The sequence below is a fragment of the Dromiciops gliroides genome, chromosome 1 (assembly GCF_019393635.1).
Source record: "Dromiciops gliroides isolate mDroGli1 chromosome 1, mDroGli1.pri, whole genome shotgun sequence".
Lineage (NCBI taxonomy): Eukaryota > Metazoa > Chordata > Mammalia > Microbiotheria > Microbiotheriidae > Dromiciops > Dromiciops gliroides.
The window spans coordinates 313,624,009-313,641,497 of NC_057861.1; the positions used below are offsets into that span (position 1 = coordinate 313,624,009).

General features: G+C 38.6%; 1 protein-coding gene across 4 annotated transcripts in view; it reads right to left on the minus strand.

The window, feature by feature from the left end:
- The window catches only part of SMAD4 (SMAD family member 4), a 57,199-nt gene extending 44,304 nt beyond the window's left edge, over positions 1-12,895 (minus strand). The window contains exons 1-2 of one of the 4 annotated variants that reach the window (XM_043975182.1): positions 12,371-12,893; positions 2,567-2,714 (exon numbers count right to left, since the gene is read on the minus strand). The gene's annotated coding sequence lies outside the window, so the exon portion shown is untranslated. Of the gene's footprint in view, positions 1-2,566; positions 2,715-12,370 lie in introns of all 4 variants that reach the window. The other 3 variants (XR_006354057.1, XM_043975181.1, XM_043975183.1) reach the window with 3 other exon arrangements.
- Positions 12,896-17,489: the final 4,594 nt, after the last annotated feature.

Genomic DNA, 17,489 nt, shown 5'->3' on the forward strand with positions numbered 1-17,489 from the left:
ACCTTTCAAATCTTCCTCATCATATGCTTTTTAAATTGTGGAACCTCCACAGTATTCATTTGCCAGCTTCACCTTAAGAGCCATTTCCACTTCATTCACATAACCTCCTCTATATCTGAAATACTATGTCCAGGGAGCAGCTAAGTGGCACAGTGGATATAGCACCAGCCCTGGATTCAGGAGGACCTGAGTTCAAATGCGACCTCAGACACTTGACACTTAGTTGTGTGACCCTGGGCAAGTCACTTAGCCTTCATTGCCCCACAAAAACAAAAAAAGAAATACTATGTCCAAAGATGGTGAAGGAAAAGGTCACTAAAAAATGCTGGTAGGCTGGTTCTATTACAGATGTTACCATGCTCATTTCAGCTATTATGGCACTCAAGTTAGCCAAGTTTAGCTATCTTATGTCAAGTTCTATGACTGCTTATTTTTTCAATTGTTTTTAATAATAATAATAATTTTATATATATATATATAGCATATATATATATATAGCATCTATATGGTGCTTTAGAGTTTGCAAAGCAAACTTTAACACTGGGAGGTAAGTGTTAATTATTATCCCCATTTTACAGATGAAGAAACTGAGGCTGACTTGCCCAGGGTCACACAGCTACCAAGTGACTGAAGCTGGATCTGATCTCAGGTTTTCCTGGCTCTAGGGTCCAGCACTCTTATCAACTGCACCATCTAGGCTACTCTAATACAAAGTCATACTTTTTTACCATTCTATGAAACAAAGCACTCATAGTCATATAGTCCAACTAAGTTTCCATAGCCTTCTATAGTGTTTTGAAAAGGAGTCTGTCCCAAAACAGTATAAATATAAATAAATACAAACACTGGCCCTGAAAAAGAATAAACCAAAGAGCATCTACTAAGTGACTACTGTGTGCCAGGGATTGTAAATGCTGGAGATACAAAGGGGGGGGGGGGAGGGAAGCAAATTTGTTTTCAAAAAAACCATGTATTTCCCATCCCCTAAAGAAAGAATTAAGCATAATGATCAGATATTGTGTATCTGCTAACATATGCAACATTCCACATTGAAAGCTCTCCACCATTTCAATGAAAAAAGGGTGATAAAGTCTAAACAAGGGGAGACAACACGTAAACAACTACATACAAATAAGAGATAGATAAGATAAACTGGAAAAAAAATCAACAGAAGGGGGGAGGCATTAGCGTTAAGGAGGAAGGAAGGTTTCTTGTAAAAGCTAAGATTTTAGCTGGGTCTTGAAGGAAACCAGGCAACATATATGAGGAAGAAGAGAATTCCAGGCATGGAGGATAGCCAGTGAAAATGCTCAGTTAGAAGATGGAGTGTCTTGTTCAAGGTGTCACTGGATCAAAGAATACATTGGGGGAGGAGGCACATGTGTGGTAGTAATGTATAAGAAGAGTGGCAGGGCCCAGGTTATGAAGAGATTTGAGTGTTAGAGGATTTCACATTTGATTTCCAGAGGTGAGAGTGGAAGCCACTGGTGTTTACTGAAAAGGGAGAGGATATGGTCCAGACCAGAGCTATAGGAAAATCACTTTGACAGCTGAGAGGCAGATGGACTAGAGTGGGGAGAGACTTGAGAAATAAAGACCAACAGGGTTATTGCAATAGAGATGAAGGGGGGAGGGGAGAGAGACTTTGGATGTGGAACATTGCGTATGTCATCAAGTACACAGTAATCTGTTGGCTACAATTAACTTTTTAAAAAAAATTTATTCATTTTGAACTTAAATACAAAAAGACAAAAAATGTCAATATACACAGATCAACATAAGGATTCAATATAAAACTATGAATTTCCATTTTACAGTTTACTTTTTTTGAAAAACTATTTAGGGGCAGCTAGGTAGCGCAGTGGATAAAGCACTGGCATTGGATTCAGGAGGACCTGAGTTCAAATACAGCCTCAGACATTTGACATTTAACTAGCTGTGTGACCCTGGGCAAGTCACTTAACCCTCATTGCCCTGCAAAAAAAACCAAAAACCTATTTAACAAATACTACACATCATTTTCAAAGCTCCCCCGTTTTTCTGTGCTTTCTTCTAAGTTTTCTGTTTTCCTTCTAATCTTTGCTACATTGGTTTCACTTGTACAAAACCTTTTTAAATTTAATATTATCAAAATTATCCATTTTATATCTCACAATGCTCTCTATCTCTTGCTTATTCATAAATTGTTTGCCTATCCCTAAGTCTAATTAGGTATGCTCCATGTGCTTCTAATTTTCTTATATCTCCCTTTTTATCTAGCCCTAATAAAACTTAAAAGAAATTAAAAGAAAAGGAGTTTGTGTTCTAAACCATCATCCTTAGCTACTTGCTAAGCAAGAATATCAAACATTTTTTGGCTAAAGCAGTTTCACAGATCTTTTGGCCTCACTATGGCAATTAATTTGCATAAATTCCTCTTAAAAATGGTAGAAGAGTTCATCTATTCAATTTTATCTATTCCCAATCTTTCAGCTTCAAAAGCTTGTTTAACCAGGTTTGTGCTAGAGTTCACAGTGACTTCTCTTTTTATCCTTTGTTTTTTCTAGTGCAGCATTATTACTCTGACCTTGGCTACATGATTCGACTGTGCAAAGACAATGTGTTCCAAAATGATGGTCATATCTACAGCTTGTCACTTCTTGCCTCTTAGGATATAGCCGGTTTCATTTTTTTGTCACTAGATGCTCCACACTCTATTACTTCCACATCTTTTCCTAAAGAAAGCATAATACAAAAGCACAAAGTTTTAGAGTAATTGACTGGCCTTTGGTCACTTTTTTATCTTAACCCTAAACAAATAACATTTTACACAATTTCTGCCATCTTCCACTACACTCACTTTCAAGCTGACATTAAAATGTGCTGACTTAATTTGGAGAATCCAGTCAAGTTCTTCATATAAGTATTCTACCTTCACATCCTTCTGCATCATCTCCAACAGATGTTGGCAGTTAAAACAACAACAATTAAATATCTGAACATTGGTCTGATTATGATCATTTTAAGGACTGCAAGATGTGATGAACTGCCAAGAGATATATCTTACTTTAGGTTACATAATGAAACCACTTATGCCAATTTCTTTGATCACTCTGAAGAGAACTTCTAAACTATACTTCACTGGAGCCCATGGTTTAGGTGTCTTTTAATTTTATTCATAACAATAATGTTGAAATAGGCATGTCAGCAAAATATGAGTTCAAGCCTTATCTCTGAACAATGCCAGCTATGATAACCTAAGCAAATAAAGTTACCTTCAAGTTAACTCCCTAAGACTATAAATTGCCAAGTGCAAATGTTCTTCATTGGCAGAGTGAAATGTCCTTACTGTGAGTTTAATAAATGAAATCACAGATCCAGACCAAAAAGAAAAAAAAAGAATCTCTTGATTCTAAGGACTCTGTTCCCTATACTGAAGGACACACTTTTTTAAGAACTAGCCACCAGGCACTGCTCTGGATTTTGTGGAGTCTTAAAACAATCCTTGCTCTCAAAGGCCTAACACTTCTAGGGAAAATAAGGCCAACAAATCACTCCAATTTCCTCATCTGTAAAACAAAAGGATTGGATTAATTACTTCTAAAATCCCTTTCCAATTTTAACTTTATATGATTCTTTCATGACTGAAGATTCAATAACAATGCGACCAGTAAGGAAGAATTATTAACTAATTCATGAATTGAATTATTAACTAATTCATGAATTTCTGTTTATCCACTTATATTTATGAATAATTCTCCAAGAACTTTAAGTCTTTAATGACCCTGAAGAAAATAAATATATTTTATGTGTGAATTCTATATGTCACACATTTTAAAGGCCTTGAGGAATAAGGGGTAGAATGATTAATTTCATTTTTTATAATTATAGGTGGAAGAAACATTCATAACCAAAGAACATAGGAAATTATAAAAGACAAAACAACTTTAAAAATAGTATGTTATATTGGAAAAATCTTATCAAATATTTCTGATAAGCAGATATTAAAAAGCTATAGGAAATTGACAATCTGAGAAATTGAACAGTTGGAATTCAATTAATCAGTGGCAAATTATATAAAAAGTTTTTAAATAAATAACTAAAATCAACAAATGCAAAAGTGCTTCAGATCAATAATACTGTATAATACTGTATCTCTCTTCCCTTTTACAACCAAACTTAGGAGTCAAAAAGTCATCTTTACTAAGTTGCCCTGATTTCTGGGACTCTCTTCCACTAAAACCATTGCAATTTGGCTTCCAACCTCACTATTCAAATGAAACTAATGAATTCCAAATTACCAATGATCTTTTAATTGCCCAATACAATGGCCTTTTCTCAATTCTCATCATTCTTGACTTTGAGGGTCATTCTTTTTCCTCCTAGCTACACTCTAGGATCTAGATTTGTGTGACACTGCTCTTGCTTGAATTCTCCTACCTATCTTACTACTTGCTATTACTCTCCTTTGCTAGATCATTGTCCAGTGTCCCCTTAATTGTGAATGGTGCCCAAACTGTTGTCCTTCATCTCTCCTTTCTTCTCTTTCTATACTCTTCTCAAATATTCAATTATTTCAATGGATTCAATTACCAATGCAAATTACTCCCAGATCTATAGATTTACAGGTCTCTCTCTCTCCTGCATTCAAGTGCCAAAGTAGTAACTGCCTATTGAATGAACATTTGGGAAACTAGGTGTTCCATAGGTCTCTAAACTAAATATCCAAAACAGAATTCATTATCTTTACCTTCAAAATCCAAGCCAAACTTTCTAAACTTTCTCATTTCTGTAATGGGTACCACCATACCATACAGCTCCCGAATTGTTCTCTCCCCCCCCCCCCCCCCCCCCGCCCAGGGCAATGAGGGTTAAGTGACTTGCCCAGGGTCACACAGCTAGTGTCAAGTGTCTGAGGCCGAATTTGAACTCAGGTCCTCCTGAATCCAGGGCCAGTGCTTTATCCACTTGTTCACTGTCTTTTCAGGCCCACAATCACTTCTCATTTAGACTATTCCAAAAGTCTAATTGGTTTCCCATCCTCATCTTCCCCCTCTTGAATGCATCTTTCAGAGCTACCAAAAAGTAATTTTCCTAAAGCACACATCTGACCCTGTCATTCACCTGCTGAAAAATTTCCCAGTAGCTTCCTATTACCTCTAATATCAAATACAAACTCCTCTGCTTTGCATTTACAGCCCTTCGTGACCTGGTCACAACTTACTTTATATTACTCTCTCCCTTTGGTCCAAATAAACCGACTTCCTTGCTGTTTCCTGCACGTGACACTTCACCTTCCATTTCTGTACCTCTGCACAGACAGTCCCCTATGACTGAAACGCATACCCTCCTCTTCTCCATCTCTGAGGATCCCTAACTTCCTGCAAAGCTCAGCTCAAGAGCTATATCCTATGTGAAGTCATTTACAAGGGGCCTAATGTCTCTATCAATCACTCACTCAATCAATAAACATTAAGAACCTACTACGTGCCAGACACTGTGCTAAGTGCTGGAAGAATTACCTAATATTTGTGTATGTATTTATAAGTGTTTCCTCTAAGAGAAAATAAACTCTTAAAGGGCAGGAAATATTTCATTTTCATCTTTTTATTCCCAGAATCTAAAATAGTTCTTGGCACATGGCAGGTGTTTAATAAATACTTCCTGATTGATAGCAATACAAATTGAAATAATACTAAAACACAAGAGCATTCAAGTCAAACACAACAATAGACAACGTTAGTTCCAGATGGCCCAGGTTAAAAAAACAACTCTCTTCTTTCTATTAAGTACTATATGAGTATAAAGTTACATGAGTACCAGTGGCAATATTTTTGCTTAAATATTTTAGGGGAAGGTGTTATTAAGTCATAACTGATATTTATATAGTTTTTTTTTAATTTGCAAAGAGGTTTAAAGACAATGTATCATTTGATTTTCACAACCCTGAGCAGATACTACAGGTAATAACAATAACAGCATTCATGCATCACTTTAAGACTTGCAAAGAGCTTTATATATGTTAACTCGTTTGAACCTCACAAGAATCATAAAAGGAAAGTGCTATTTTTATCCCCATTTTATAGATAAGGAAATGGAGGCTCAGAGATGATTTGCCCAATGTCAGAAATAGGACTGAATCCAAGTCTTCCTTACTCCAAGTACAGCACTGCGTCTGCTAGTCTTACAGTGGGAGAAAGAGGGTAGGTAGCTTGTTCATTGATGTGCAAAAATCAAAATACATCTTTTTTAAAAAGGTAAAGTGGCCTTGATTAACAACCATTTATCATACATTTATGTCAGGCACAGCTGCTAAACTCCACATATACAAGAGGCAAAAATAATCTCTGCCCTCAAAGAACTTACATTAGAAATGGAAGAAACAACATGTAAATAAGTAGGCATTTTCAAGATACATACAGAATAGGTGAAAAATAACTTGAGCGGAAGATTCCAGTAGCTGAGGGGACTAAGAGATTACATCTGAGCTAAGTCTTGAAGGAAGCCAAGGATTCTAAGTAGAGGTAAGGAAAGAGAATATTTCAGGTATGGGGCAGAGATAGGAGATGGTGTGTCTTAAGTGAGTATCAGCAAGTAGGCCAGAATTGTAGAGTGTGTAGGACAGTAAAATGCTAGCAAGTTAAGAAGCTAGGTTGTGAAGAGCTTTAAATGCCAAATAAAAGACTTTAATCCTAGAGATCAGAGGAAGGAATTACTGGAATTTATTAAGGGGAGGTAAGGAAAGGGAAACATGGTCAGACCTACAATTCAGGAAAATCACTTTGGTAAACGTGTGCAAGATGGACAGGAGTTGGGAGAGACAGGGAAACCTCTTAGAAGGCTAATGCAAGGCTAGGTTTATAAGTTAACTTTAACCATCTTCATGGAAATCATTAAAAATGTGACCAATATGAAAGCACATTACAAAACTTAGGAGAGTAAAGTTAGACTTCTAATATTAAACATCATTTAAGAAAAGCTTTTGTTCAGTTTATGTTTTACAATAGAGCTGAGATTTAAGGGGGAAAAGCACTAGATGTGTTTTGGTAGAAAGTAACAGTTTTCAAGCAAAGGTTCAGAAGATTTTAAAAGTTTCATCTTTTGAAACAGAGATAATAAGATAATAGAGTTAAGAGCAGGAAAAGGAGCTTCAGAAGTCAGCTAATCCAACCCCTTCGCTACTTTAGAGATGAAGAAACCTGGGCCCAGAGAGGTTAGGTGATTTGCCCAATGAAAATCACACAGATCCTGAGAGAAGAAATGGGATTACATCTGCGGATTTAACTGGAAGAAAGTTTTAGCTAGTTGTTTTTCAGTCGTGTCCAACTCTTCATGACCCAATTTGGGGTTTTCTTGGAAAAGACACTGTAGTGGTTTGCCATTTCCTTCTCCAGCTCCTTTTACAGATGAGGCAAACAGGGTTAAGTGACTTGCCTAGGGTCATACAGCTAGTTACGTGTCTGAGGCCAGATATGAGCTTAGAAAGATGAGTCTTCCTGACTCCAGGCCTGGCACTCTTGTCCACTAGCTGCCCTTAAAAAAATAGCAATAACTAAAAATTGAGAGAGCTAGCTGCTATGAGATTGAAAACAAAGTTGTAAAACCTAAACCACAACTATAATTTGGAATGAAGTTAACGTGAAGAGTGTTTCTCTTACTGGAATTCTAACAGTAAATTGTAAGATAGCTTCATGAGCATGGGGACTAAGCTCACAGCTAACATTTTGTATCATCTTCAGTACCTAACAAGTAGTGCTCTACATATATAAGGCATTCATATAATATGTCTGGCACAAAACATTACCTACCACACATCTAAAAATATCTGATTTCATTGGATAGCTTAGTTACACCACTTATTTCATTCTGTTTAAATAAGTAGTTACATCCTTTCGATGCATTTTTCCACTGAATTCTCCTATAAGGAAGAACTATAATCTTAGTGCTATAACACTGCTCTGATTAAATCTATGATATGGATGCACCTGTAGAATTTGGTTGCCCTGATTCCCAGTTCATTGTTACACAGCTAACTACAACCTCCTTACATCCTCCAACCAGATGACTTAACACAATGGGTTAGATGATATGTGTGTGTGTGTATAAAAATATAACACATATATACATACATACATACATACATATATATATAATTAGGTATTGGTAGCTACTAAATTTTTGTAACATGTTAGCTAGGTTCTAGAATCATATTAGTTCCATGGTTATAGCAACCCATGAAACTGTTAAATGATGTTAATATTTTTTAAAATGTCATAATCTCAATCAAAAACTTAGACATTTCAATTTTTGTTTATTAAGGCCGTCATAAACTGCCCTACCAACCACAGACAGAAAAAGCAGAAGTAGCTATTATTTTTTTCTTACAACAAACTAACAAAAAGAAAACCCTATAGAAGTCAGGTTTACTTTCAAAGCAATTGTGTGGGGGGACAGAAGGAGAAGTATCATAACATAATTCACATCTCTAAGCGGTTTTAGAGTTAGCAAAATATTTTTGCTCACAACAACCCTGAGGTAAATAAAGAACCTAGGGTCATAACAGAGATAACAGTAAAGGGGAGTTATCATTCTCTCACCTCCCCAAAGCAACCAAAAATTTAATATTTAGGCATGCTAAAAATTGACAATTTAGTATTCAGAACCCAAAAAGGGGGAGGAGAGGGAGATGATCTAAATGAAAACTTAATATGCCTCTTAGATCACATCTAGAAAATCAGTGAATGACAACTAGACAAATTTGTGGATTGTTTGTTTTACTTTTCTGTAGATTACAAGAAGCTTGATAGTCTATTATACCCCCTTGATAATAACTGAGGCGAACACACACACACACACACATATACACATACACATACATACACACACACACACCACACCACACACAGCGTCAGGTACCACTAAAGATACTTACTGAATGACACTACAGTGACTTGAGAAACAACACAGTTCTCAAACACATCTCAGCCCCAGAGAGGATCTACAATTTGCACTAAACACCTAAATGCTACCTTTTACACGTGGTTATTAATCTCTAAAATTTATGAGCTACACATACTTTTAAACAGTATTACTTATGTACCTTTTTAAAAATCATAGTAATTGTAAAAACATCAAATTTCCCACTCTTATTCTCAGCTTCCTTAAACTCAACATTATCAGAATGGGATTGTTTCATTTTTTTTATCCTTAACACCTAGCATGATGCCTAGCACTTTAATAAATGCTTATTGATTGAATATGTATTACAAGGAAGAAACTGTGTTGGAAGAAAAATAGCACAAATCATACAAAAATTGCAATATTTTTTTATAAGACCCATGAAAAGGAACAAAAAGGTATAATGACAACATTTGTTGAATATTTGTGTTGTAATGCCATGCTAGGTGGTGTAAAAGTAGCACAGGAAACTAAAATCAATTAGAAAGCTTTATAATAGTACAATGTAAGAACCAGAAAATCATAAAACCAGACCTAAGGTTTTTTGGTCTGCAAAAATTTAATGAAAATTAAAATAATGGAAAAATTTTCTTCATGCATTTTGCAACTATAACATTGATGGAGCTCTTGAAACAGACATGAAGGTCTTTGGACAATTATGCTAAAGATAGCTCCAAGTGCTTATGAAGTACACAAACATTTATTCATTTAATCTAAAACACTTTGCAATACCAGGGATTCTTATCAGCTATAAGGATCTTCTTTCTCTTAGCTTTACATACTTTTACACCACACTAATACTGGAAACAAACTTGCATTTCAGATACCAAATCATACCCCACAACAACTAATTTAACAGAACTTCAAGTGCCATTTCTACTTTATAAATTTCCTATCACCAAAACCAGAGTTCCTTTAGAAGTGGAAAAGGGAATATAAAAACATTTCACATTTATCAAATTACTTAAGTTTAATACTGCTTTTATCTGATAAACGAAGAACCTCACAATGCATGTTCATAAACTTTTTTCTGACTTTTTTCTAAACTTTTTTTTGTTAAGCTTTTTCTGATAAAAAAATTGACGGCATTCATTTTGAATGCTTTTAAGGACAAAATCGGTCATTTAAAGCAACTTGAAAAAAAGTGTTAATCATCTTTGTCAAATGACTATTTTTACTCTCCACTTCACAAGGTGGTTGTGAGGAAAATACTTTGTCAAAACAGATTTAGGGTTTATCATCTCTCTTGGCATTTTATTCAATCATTCCATAAATATTATTTGCCAGGTGCAGAACACTGGATAATAAACATTATTTAAACTTAAAATTAAAGTTTCCTAAACAGGAAGATTGAGTTTTATGCTGCTTTGAGAATTTCTACCGACCTATCGATGTTTTTTTTTTCTTTTACAATCTGGACCTACATTCCCCCCTCAAAATTTTGAAGAAAAAAAAAAACAATAAAAATATTCAGCTGACAACAGCCTCTGAACCCAGCCAACAATTCACTTAATAGAAAAATGCAGAGCAGTACCTAGAATAACTAAGAGACATGCTATGTGTTTACTCAAAAGGAAGCAAAATTTTAACCAACACGTATATGTTCATTTTCAAATTGCTAAACAATTAGGTCTGAGATGGAGTTCACTGCCCCAGCAACTAGATGTCCAATTAGAATAGTGTTTAATGACATCACTGTAACACTGGTTCAATCAGAAAGGGCAGTTTCCTAGCGGGAAAGCTGGAGTGAGACTGAGGCAGGAGGGCTTAGTTAATAACTTCCTATTTATCTAGAAAGATATGCTTTTAAGGAAGAATATATATCCCAAAGGCACGGGAGTGGGGAAATTCTCTTAATAAGCTAAAAATCTAATACTGTTGGAGATTTAAAATGCTTCTAATTTTCTACATTTGACATCAAAAACAAATTTTTCATTATTTTAAAAAGAAGTATTAGGGAATGATATTGTCTAAATTAACATGTAATGATTTACTAATCCATATTAGGTCTTTTCATTTCAAATGGAATAATTGGAAGAAAAAAAAAGTTCATACTAAATTTCAACCTGTCTTTTAGACAGGAAAAAAAGGATCTTTCATCTATATACACTGATCATTTCCTGCAGACAAGTAAAATCTAATCTGAAAATAATTTTAGTCCAGGAGTGAAGAAAAATGCTTATAGAATTTGTGTTATATTCAGATATGTAAACTAAACAATCTAAGACCAATCATTCCACAAAAGTAGATTCTTTTACGTTTTCTGATTTTAAAAAGCCTAGGCATTATCTAAAATCTTAAAATGACTTCTGGCTCATAAAAAGTACAAAACTGACTTTAAAAAAAAAGAATCATCATGCTGAAATTCAAAGGTGCAAAACAGAACAAGTCAGAACTTGTTAACTAAGTTCACTCACATCCCTTTTGAAATTGTCTACTTAAAATTACTCACTTTTTTTTCTCAAATAGGTGAGTTTCAGCATAAGATTTGGTGCAAAAACCAAAGGCATCAGAAATCACTAGCAATTTAGTTTTCAAACGTTGAAGCAGTGAATTTTCTCACTGTTAAAGAATAGGTTTATTAAGGTCCACCCTCCCCCCCAAAAGTCAAAATCTTCTGACCGAACCTTTAATAAAATAAATCTCCTACACCGTAGAGGAAGCCACCACCCACACTAGACAGACCACTACACGTATTGCCTTCAATTAGAATGAACCACGGGTGTCTTCTGATAAAAACCATCAAAAGAGGCATCCATTTCAGATTTTTCTTTACAGCTTTATAAAGTAAATAAATGTTGTTTCTCCAAAGCGGCCCCCTCCGCACTACTCGAAAAGTAAATACAGTTCAAAAAACAAAAATCCAAGAAACTAGAACCAGACAACAGCGAAGGGATGGAAGATGAGAGGGGAAGAAAAAAAACAGGACGAGAAACAAACTTAAAACTCTTCCGCAACTTCCAGTGGGAAATTAGGTTTCTCGTTTTCCAACCCAACATGCTTTGCACGGCCAAATAGTACAACTACCGAACAACAAAGAGTTGTAGGAGCCAGAGGGAGAAAGATGTTGGAGGGGGCGCATCGCCACCCCGCTTTTGACTCTAACCCCTGACGGGGAGGGTTAGGAAGGAGCCCAGAGGAAAAGTGTCCGGAGAGCACGGGAAGGAAGGGATGGGGCAAGGCTAGCCCGGCACGACCCGGGCAAAGGAGTGGCGGCAAGTGGCTGGCCCTGCCCAGGGCAGTCCGGGGATGTCCGGGACGCCGCTGGGTGTAGCCCCGGCGGGTGGACGGGTGGGGGGAGCCCGCGGAGGGCCGGAGCGGCTCCACCTGTGGCCTGAGGGGGAGGGGGGCCCACGTGTGCCCGGATGGGATGCCCGGGGAAGGGAGAGCCCAGCCGAGAGGGGGTAGGGAGAGGCCATGGCGCTGCTGTTACCTGGGTTCCGGCCGCCGCGGGCAGGAGGAGGCGGCGGCGGCGGCGGCGGTCCTCTCCCGCCCCTGGGCTTGGGCGAAGGCTGGGCCGCCGCCGCGGCCTGGTACAGGGCGCGCAGCGGGATCCCTCCCGGCCGGGCCGCCGCCGCGGCCCCCGGCCTCACTGCCCCTACGCGGGGCCGGGCCGCCCCCCCTTCTCCTCACGGGCCGAGCCGGTTCGGGCTCCCGGGCGGCCGACCCGCGGAGGGGGCCTCTCCCAGGAAGGCACCGGACTCCGCTCACCCGTAGCGAAGCCCACCCCTTCCCGCCCCCCGGGCGGCGGCCGAGCGGAGGGGAGGGCGGCCGAGACCTCGGAAGGAGAACGAGCTGGAGCACAGACTCCGCCACCCGGGACGCTCCGTTAAGGCGACGACGACCGGGGCCGTGTTGTTGCTGCCAACTTGTCGAGGGGGGCACTGGGCATGCGCAAACGCAGACCACATCCGGGTAATTTTTTTTTTTTTAACCAGAGTCTGTGTGGCTTTTTTTTTTTCTCTTCTCCTTTCTCCTCTCCCCTCTCCCCCCACCCCCACCCCCGCCTCCCTCCTCTCTTCGCTCCCCCGCCTCTAGGCCTCCTCGGTTTCTCCTCCTCCTACTTCTATCTCGGGGATTCGGAGCACTCCGCTGTGCGCAGGCGCATGCTAGTCAGATTGTTCTTTGGTGTCGAACGCCGCCCGGGGCTTCAGGCCTGGAGTCGGGAGGGCAAGTTTAATGAATGGAGGCGGAGGAGGGAGGGGCCGAGAGTTAGGAGTACTGTGCGGTTGCTGGCGCTGCCCTACCCAAGAGTAGACCCGCGCTCCCTACTTTGCACCAGGAGAAGAGACTGCGTTGTTTCCATAGCAATCTTCGGGCTACTCTTTTTTTTTTAGCTTTTTCCCCACTGGAAGGGAGGAGAAATGTGAACTCATCAAAGATACTTCTTGCAACGACGCCCCATGAGAAATGAGAATTTGTGGAGACTTAGTTTGGGGAGAAGTCAGGATAACAGCCTTTTACCCCTTTCCCACCCTACCCAATTTCTAAATACATAGATTCAACCAAAATTATATGAATTCCAAGATTACCCACTCCTTACGAAAAGAGGGGAGAAAGTTCAAGAAATGGTAACAAAGTGGTGACTGAAAGCTCCTTGAGACCAAGTCATGTGGAGAGAGACTGACATGTTACATATATAATAGAGACATTACTTGTCCTCAAGCATATATGACGGATATATACATATATGACTAGAAGTTTATATGTGTATATATGTTATACGTGTGTATATAGGCATCCAGTCGTGCATGTGTTGTGCATATATTGCAAACACGCCTCTATGTTGTACATGTGTATCTATCATACATGTGTATCATGCATATATGTGTACTCCACAAACAATTATTGCATGCCTACTATGTGCTAGGCACAGAACTGGAGATACAAAAATAAATTAACAGTTCCTTACCTTCAAGATGCTTAAATTCTGGGGGGAGATCACGGAGATTTGCCATTTAGACAAATGAGTAGAAGATAATCCTTGTCACCTAGTACAGGGCTTGGCACACACTTGAATCAAGAAAAAATTAGGAAAAAACTCTCCCCAACCCCAGAACTTTGGATAGAATTCAGCTGAAGAAAATGAGTTCAAATCTAACTTGACACTACATATATGACACTTAAAATCACTGGCCCTTAATTTCTTCTGTGAAATGGGAGGATTTGGGTTGAGTGACTTCTGAGTTCCTTTTCAATTCAAGCACAAAGTGAGTAGGGTGAATAATGGGTTCCAACAAGTAGTTTTGGTGGGAACATCCTTATCAATGATATAACAGATCTATCTATGTGAACTAATAAAAATCTGGGAGAAAGTAAAAGCAAGTGTCCCTTTTGAAATTGATCACTGTTAGAGCAGGAATAATTGTCTTAATAGCCAAATACCCACAACTGCCTGCCCCAGGGATTTAGGAAGCAAGAGTAGACATGTTACAAAATAAGCCACTGAGCTTCAGTGGCTCCTTTAATTTTTTTTTCATTGAGCTTTTTCTGTCTTTTTTTTTTTAAGAACGTGCAGAAATTAGTGTTCCTTCCACCAGCCACCCCTTCAAAAAAAAAAAGTTTAGACCAGATGCTTTTCAGCTCAGCTACCTGGCATAAGGAAGATTTCCATTCAGGTCCTCCCTTAGATATCTAATGTCTTATCATTGAACCTCAGTTTCCTCCTCTGTAAAATGAGGGATGATAATAGCACCCACTTCCCAGGGTTGTGAGGATCAAATGAGAGCATATATAAAGAACTTTGCAAACTTCAACAGGTTATATAAAAGCTAGCTTTTTTTTTTAGGGGTCCATGAGATGTGGAGGCTTTTTTTTTTTAATGTAACAATAGATTGCTACTCAACTACTCTCTACCAGTGCATTTATTATTACATATAACATAGAAATGGAAACATTTACTAAGTCCCTACTGTGTGCAGAGCAGAAAGTTTAGATAAGATTTGGGCTCTGCCCTTATAGAGTAAATGTATATATAGCCACGGATATTTTAAATAGGCCAAGCCCATGTGAATGGTGCTTCAGTAGACAATGGGAAGCAAAAGAGACTGTGTATCATGGAAAGTGGATAAAGCCAAGGCAAATTTGGGAAGCAGAAGATTTTCCAAAATTCTAATTTAAATCATGTACCTTTTCTATGACGACTAGAGTGGAGAATCAGGACAGCTGAAGTCTGATCTGTAGTCCCTAGGGAAAATAGTGGGGATTAGGGAGGGAATGAATCAGCTCCACTAGCATAGCAGGTGATTTAGGGCAGAGGGGATCAAAAAGGACCAGTGCTAGGGGGCGGCTAGGTGACATGGTGGATAAAGCACCAGCCCTGGATTCAAATCCAACCTCAGACACTTGACCCTGGGCAAGTCACTTACCCCTCGTTGCCCTGGGAAAAAAAAAGAAAAGGAAAGGAAAGGACCAGGGCTAGCAGCAGCTCCCTCTCTCTGTACCAAATGAGGTTGATTCACTCTCTCATAATAGACTTCCTAATTCTTAATGTCATTCAAGTTCTGAGATTGTTGAGAGGCATTGGGGTACAGTGAAGTTGGAAGCAGAACACCTGGATTTAAGCCTTGGTCTCAGCCACTTATTAACTGTCAGTCCTTGGCCATGGTACTGAATTTTTCTGACCCTTAGTTTCCCCATATGTAAAATGGGGATAATCACCACACCTGCTCTTTCAGCCTCATAGGGTTGCCATGGGAACAAAAATGAGAGATTGTATGGGAAAATATTTGGTAAATTGTAAAGAGCTACACAAGTATGAATTACTCTTATTATTTTAGATTACTTCCCCCTAAAATAGGAATAATAATACCAGCCCACCTCAAAGCCCCAGGTGAATAGTAAAATAACTGTGTAGTATTTTATAAAGAGGAGAGGAAAGGAAATATTCATGTGGTGTTTACAATGTGCCAGGCACTGTACTAAGTTCTTTTACAAATATCATATTTGATCCTTAAAACAACCCTGGGGGTGGGGGGAACAACCCTGGTAGGTAGGTATTAATATGATCCCCATTTTACATTTGAGGAAACTGAGACAAACAGGTTAAATGACTTGCCCAGAGTCACACAGCTAGTAAGCATCTGAAGCCAGATTGTTAAATAATTTCAGAATAACGGAATTTTAGAGTTGGATATAAGTTGACCTTAATGATAATCTCTTACCTTCTTACTTTACAGATAAGGTTAACTAATGTTAAAATAATTAAAGGTCATACAACCAAAAGCAAGATGAGGACTAAAAACCAGATTCCCAAGTCTCTCAGTTTAAAGTTCACTCCACTGCACCATTCTGCCTCTCATTTATTTATTCAGCATTGCTAATTTGTTAAAATTACAGCAATAGGGCAGCTAGGTGGCGCAGTGGATAGAGCACCGGCCCTGGATTCAGGAGTACCGGAGTTCAAATCCAGCCTCAGACACTTAACACTTATTAGCTGTGTGACCCTGGGCAAGTCACTTAACCCCCAATTGCCTCACTTAAAAAAAAAATTACAGCAATAGGGGGCAGCTAGATGGTGTAGTGGTAAAGCACGGGCCCTGGATTCAGGAGGACCTGAGTTCAAATCTGGCCTCAGATACTTGACATACTAGCTGTGTGACCCTGGGCAAGTCACTTAACCCTCATTGCCCCGCCAAAAAAAAAATTACAGCAATAACTCAATAAAAAAGAGATACTAAGATAGTACCAAGTAGGGAGATGGGATCTACACTAAGAATGTGGAGTGTAATTTACACTTTAAATCCAGTCCTCTTTCCTTCACTCTGCTTACTTTTTGTTTATTTGTTTCAAGGAAGACTATCATAATTTAACAGGATAAAAGGGACATTACAGTGGTGTAAAAACAAAAGCAGGGGGCTGCTGGGTGGCGCAGTGGATGGAGCACCGGCCCTGGATTCAGGAGTGCCTGAGTTCAGATCTGGCCTCAAACACTTGACACTTGCTAGCTGTGTGACCCTGGGCAAGTCACTTAACCCCCACTGCCCCGCAAAAACAAAAACAAAAGCAGCAATAAAACTTAAAAAAAAAAAAGAATCTTGTCAGACTTGGGGTGAGGTACATACATAATACCAGAGAGATTGGAATAAATATTATTAGAAACACAAACATTTCAATCACTGACTAATTTCACATTTAGTATACTGAAGTCTTTCCTTCTTTCTGGTTAAATATTCAAAATAAGAGAAAACTTGAGTACTTAAATGGTGGCCTGTCTTTATTCCTGAAAAGATTAGATCAGTTATAACCTAGACCTTGGGACCCAAAGTCCTGACTGAGCCAGAGATTATGCCAGGTCTATTTTAGGTTGGCACAGCCCTGGAATAATGGTACTAGCTAGCATTTAAATGTAGCATTTAAAGGTTTGCAAGATGCTTTACGCATGTTATCTCATTTGTTCCTCAAACTGAGTTTTGCCCAGTCCAGTAGAACCAGGTTTAATGATGACCCCTGGGAAACCTGAGACTGGAACAAACTCATCCTGGGTAAATCATGGTTATGACCCAATTTCTTTTTTCTTTTTTTAAATTTCATTTATTTATTTATTTATTTTA